Genomic DNA, 5,892 nt, shown 5'->3' with positions numbered 1-5,892 from the left:
TGTAGGCGGCGTTCAGCAATGTGATTGCGCGGTAGTTGCTACAATCCAGCTTATCGCCTTTTTGTAGATGGGACACACGACACCTTCCATCCACTCCTGCGGCAGAACCTCATTTTCCCAAACCTTGGTAATCACCCAGTGCAGCGCTCTAGCCAGTGCCCCACCACCGTGTTTAAACAGCTCTCCTGGTAGTTGGTCAACTCCAGGGGCTTCGTTGTTTTTCAACCGGCCGATCTCCTCCTGGATTTCCTGGAGATTCGGAGCCGGAAGTCGCATGTCCTGCGAGCGTGCTCCTAGGTTCATTACCATACCACCACCGTTGTCTGCTATATCGCCATTCAGGTGCTCTTCGTAGTGCTGCCGCCACCTCTGGATCACCTCACGCTCGTTTGTAAGAAGGTTCCCGTCTATGTCCTTACACGTATCAGGCTGTAGCACGTGGCCCTTACGTGCACGGTTCAACTTCTCATAGAACTTTCGTGCGTTATTAACGCGGTACTTCTTCTTCTTCTTCTTCTTCTTCTTAACGCGGTACAGTTCCTCCGTTTCTTCATGGTCTCGATCTTCCTGCTGGCGCTTTTTTCTCCGGAAAATCGAGTTTTGTCTGTTCCGCGCCTGTTTGTATCGTGCCTCGTTGGCCTTCGTGCGGTGTTGCAGCAATCTCGCCCATGCTGCATGCTACTCCTCAACTAACTGCTCACATTCGCCGTCATACCAGTCGTTTCTCTGATCCGGAGCCACCGTACTTAGTGCAGCGGTTACTGTGCTTCCAATGGCGGATCGAATATCTCTCCAGCCATCTTCAAGAGATGCTGCGCCTAGCTGCTCTTCCGTTGGGAGTGCCACTTCCAGCTGATGAGCGTAGTCTTGGGCTAGTCTACCGTCTTGTAGCCGCCCAATCTTTAGCCGCGGCGGACGACTCCGACGCGTGTTCATGTCCGTAGAGGACAACCACCAAGACCGGTTGTCCTCTACGGACATGAAACATGAACAATGCTCGAGGAGGACTTGCTAGCACTCGGAGTATTCGAGAGACGGATGCTTAGGACCATCTTTGGCGGTGTGCAAGAAGACGGTGTGTGGCGGCGAAGAATGAACCAAGAGCTCGCCCAGCTCTACAGCGAACCCAGTATCCAGAAGGTAGCTAAAGCCGGAAGGGTACGATGGGCAGGGCATGTAGCAAGAATGCCGGACAGCAACTCTGCAACTATGGTGTTCGCTTCCGATCCGGCAGGTACGAGACGACGTGGAGCGCAGCGAGCGAGATAGGCAGACCAGGTGCAGAACGACTTGGCGAGCGTGGGGCGTATTCGAGGATGGAGAGATGCGGCCTCGAACCGTGTATTGTGGCGTCAAATTGTTGATTCAGTGTTATCTGTTTAGATGTGGACTAAATAAATGAATGAAACCATTAACGACGCAGCGGAAAACAACGTCGAGTATGTGGGACAAAGTCGACGGAACAATTAATTCGACGAAGAGTGCAGACAGATTCTGAAGGAGAAGGACGCAGCGCGAACAGTCGTGCTGCAGCAAGGTGGAACTCGGCAGAACGTGGAACGTTATATACAGAAGCCGAAACAGCAGACCCGCCTCTTTCAGGAGAAGAAATACCTCCTGGAAGAAGCGGAGTACGAGGAGATGGAATAGCTGTGTCGTTTTTCGAGAAACACGAAAGTTCTATCAAATCGCATCCCGCAATGGCTTCGTGCCAGGAGCCGAGATGTACAAGGATAAGGATGAGAGCATCTTGACGGGTTAACGTGTGGTGATCGAAAGGATGAAACAGCACTACGAGGCGCTGAGAGTACAAGCAGTGAAGGTCGAGGCAGCGAAGGAGATGACCACGTCAGTTCAACGGACGACGGAAGCCAACTAGCCTCCACCTGGGGGAAGTTAAGGATGCCATCCATCAGCTAAAGACCAATAAAGCAGCTGGTAAGCATGGTATCGAAGCTGAGCTCATCAAGATGGGCCCGGAAAAGCTAGCCACTTGCCTGCTCAAACTGATTTTCCGAATCTGAGAAACTGAACAGCTACAAGAGGAGTGGAAGGTCAAATGCCCCATCTACACGAAAGGTGACAAGCTGGAGTGTGAAAATTTTCGAGCGATCACCACTTTTAATGCCGCCTACAAACTGATAAGATATCCCAGATCATCTTCCGTCGTCTGTCACCAATAGTGAATTAGTTCGTGGGAAGTTATCAAGCCGGTTTCGTTGACGGCCGCTCGACAACGGACCAGATCTTTACTGAACGGCAAATCTTATTTGTTTCGCGGATCATGGACATTGTCGGCCGAACATTTGCAAAGGTGGCAGAACTGTACACGCGCCTGAAACGCGAAACAACGAAAGTTAGGCTGCTAACTGCTAATGTTAGTCGTGAAATACGAAGGCGCATCATATCTGTGGAATTTGGACTACTACGGGCTCCAGAAGAAACTGCGGTCAAAAAAGATTCACCACCACACCAAATGTGTCATGTGTACAAAACGCTGATAAGACCGGTAGTCATCTACGAACATAAAACATGGACAATGCTCGAGGAGGACTTGCAAGCACTCTGAGCATTCGAGAGACGGGTGCTTAGCATCATCTTTGGCGGTGTGCAAGAAGCCGGTGTCTGCCGCGAAGGATGAACCACGAGCTTGCCCACCTCTATGGCGAATCCAGCATCCAGTAGGTAGCTAAAGCCGGAAGGGTACGATAGACAAGGCATGTTGCACATGTTGTACAGAACGACTCGGCGAGCGCGAGGCGCATTCAAAGCGCAACTCTCCATCAGCCTCGAACCGTGTATTGTAGCGTCAAATTGTTGATTCAGTGTTATCTGTTTAGATGTAAGGCACAGGCACTGTTAAGACGATCATTTCTGTAGATAGAAATAATTTGGATCTCTTTTGATGAAGAGTCCAGGTTTTAAATAAGTTTCAGTTAGAATGGCAATGTGCACATTATGAACTGTTAGGAAGTTAAATAATTCACCTTCCTTAGCGACCGTTTAAAGAGCGGGCATTCCAATTTAAAATTTTCAAAAAAATATTTGGATCCATTGAAACGAAGACTAAAAACATATTTTTGAGTAAATTGGATACCAACCTGAACAGTTTTAATTTTGGCATTTGCTTTGAACATTGAAGCTGTGAACCATTCCACCTATTCGTTTAAATTTTAGTTAAAATGTGACACTTCGATGGTTATTTTCCCATCGTGGTTGAAATTTTACTCCGAAGCCGACCCATTTGAGTTTTGACAGATTGATAGTTATTCGGAACGAAATGGATTTGGCGCCAATTTTCTCGCGAACAAAGTTTAACTATCGAACTGTCAAATCTAACCATGCTCCGGAGCAGGGTTATTTTTAACCACGACGAAATAACCATCGAACTGTCCAATTTTAACTAAAAGTTAAACTGGAAACTACTGGATGCGTGTTGATGTGATTGTAACTTGTTGTGTTGTGACTGCAACATATCAATGAACACTTTTCCAAGGTCCAAATAAAACGGTGATGATGTTATTTTAGTAGATTAGTTATCTAGCACGATATTCAAAATTCTAACACCACATGCTTTTTATTTTCTTCATAACACTGGTAAATTATATTTACTTCACCATGATTTCAAACACAAGTCCGTCTCCACCTCCGGGGCTTCGACTGGGCGAATAATAATAATGGCCCTTCGATGTTGCATGAAGAAGAAGAAGCAGCAGAAAGGTGATATTTAAAAATACTCACAAGGGAAACCAAACGGAAAATTTTTTTTGAAACTCTTCTCAAAAATTCTAGAAGTAATTTAATTAAAAACGGTAAGCCGTACGGGGTTGGACTTTTCTTATACTGTGTATCAAGTGTGATATCACAAAATCAAATTCGAAACCGAAAAGCTATGTCTAATATGCAGAATACTATAGAATAAAAGTCCAACAACGTACTGCTTATAGTTTTTTAATTAGATTACTTCTAGAATTTTTTAGAAGGGTTTTAAAAGTTTCTTCGTATGGTTTTCCCTAGGGATCCTATATTAAGAGATGTGCGAATACTTTTCCAGATGACTTAGCAACGCTGTTACTTTCGTAAACAAACGCTGCCAGCACTTGCCGCCACAAAAAATGTTTGAGCTCGAACATGACTTTGCATATAATGACATTTTCAGATTTCGTTATCTAACGTCCAACAGTGCATTATCAAACCGTCTAAGACGAATTAAGTACTGCCCATTTAATTCCACTCCACCGACTTGTCGAGTCGAGTCAAGTACAAGACACTGAAGACGACCACACAGTTGTGGTCGAAATACGTATCTGCAAAGATAACGAAAATTAACTGGTGGAATTAAATGGGCAGTACTTAATTCGTCTTAGACGGTTTAATATATACATATATACATTCCACTAAAAGAGCTTAATATATTTTTCTGAGTGCATTATCACTAAAATAAAAGTGCAATACAAATGAACAAAGTACCATGCATAAACTAGACTACTTCAACTTGCCAATGTAAAGCAAATTGGGTTGTTTAGGGGTATATATGTTTTACATATTCTGAATCTGCATAAAAAACTGAGCCTAACCTCAATTTTTCAGAATTTTTCGAGCCGTGGAACAATTTTTAATTTGGATTTTAAATTTATATGGGACTAAAAATTTGTTCTTATGCTCCAGTTGGCCCTGTCATTCTATGAATGTTAGTGTCATTCTATCGATTAAAATGGCTTATTGTTTGCTATACAAAAATGAAAATAAAAGGTTTACAAGCAAAATAAAAATATGTTGGAGATCAGAAAAGCATGCTCTTTATGTTAAACTATAAAAAACCTCATATTTTTCTCTGCTCAACAACCCAATTGTTTATTCGACAAAATTTTTCGTAAAATCTTTTTTATTACAATTGCAATACCTTTCAATCCGCAACAATAACAATGTTCATTTGGCTCAGATTCTGACAGCTCTCAATGCTCGATTGGCTCAAGATGGCCGCTTTCGCATATCTCTGAATGTAGGATCCCTAGTTCTCCCATGCGAATATTTTTAAATATTATCAATTCAGTGCAAACCCGAATTATATCCGCTAACGAAGTTGGATTTTTCTCAAAATCCATACGGTAAACCTAACTTCGGAAGTGGTGCGCTGTTTTCATTTTGTAATGTACTATACAGCGCACCACTTCCGAAATTAGGTTTAACGTATGGATTGTGAGAAAAATCCAATTTTGATAGCGGCTATAATTCGATTTTCTACTGAATTTATAATATGTATCATCTTTCAGCTTTTTCTTCTCCATGCGACATCAAAACGCCAATTCAAGACAAAATTTTCAATACGACTTATCTGCTTTTGTAAACAAAGATTCAAACGACGATTTGACGAATCTGATAGCTCTCCCACGCAAACCAACACCATCAACAGGTAGCGGAATCCTTCCCCTACCTATTGCTGGTGTTGGTTTGCGTGGGTGAGCTATCAGATTCGTCAAATCGTCGTTTGAATCTTTGTTTACAAAAGCAGATAAGTCGTTTTGAACATTTTGTCTTGAATTGGCGCTTTGATGTTGCATGAAGAAGAAGAAGCAGAAAGATGATATTGCTTTTTGCATTGAAACTTTTCGTTTCGTCACTGAAATCATTGACACTTGTCTTCAGCGACTGCTTCCGCGATTGAGCATTTACACATTTTATTCACTCATACATCTATATTACTGTCAAAATGTGCATTTGACAATTAAATTTTCAGCAAAAAGCTCTATTTTTTGACACCGGTGCACTCACACAACCAATCGACATCAGTTGTCAAAAAATCAGGAGTACCTACCAACTTGACGACTATCTCCTTGTCGCCGAGTCTGGCGCTGAGTGCTCGGCGCGGAAACCCAAAGGTGGGAATAAAAT

The sequence above is a fragment of the Armigeres subalbatus genome, chromosome 2 (assembly GCF_024139115.2).
Source record: "Armigeres subalbatus isolate Guangzhou_Male chromosome 2, GZ_Asu_2, whole genome shotgun sequence".
In the NCBI taxonomy this organism is placed as follows: domain Eukaryota; kingdom Metazoa; phylum Arthropoda; class Insecta; order Diptera; family Culicidae; genus Armigeres; species Armigeres subalbatus.
Note: the sequence above shows the minus strand (reverse complement) of the source record.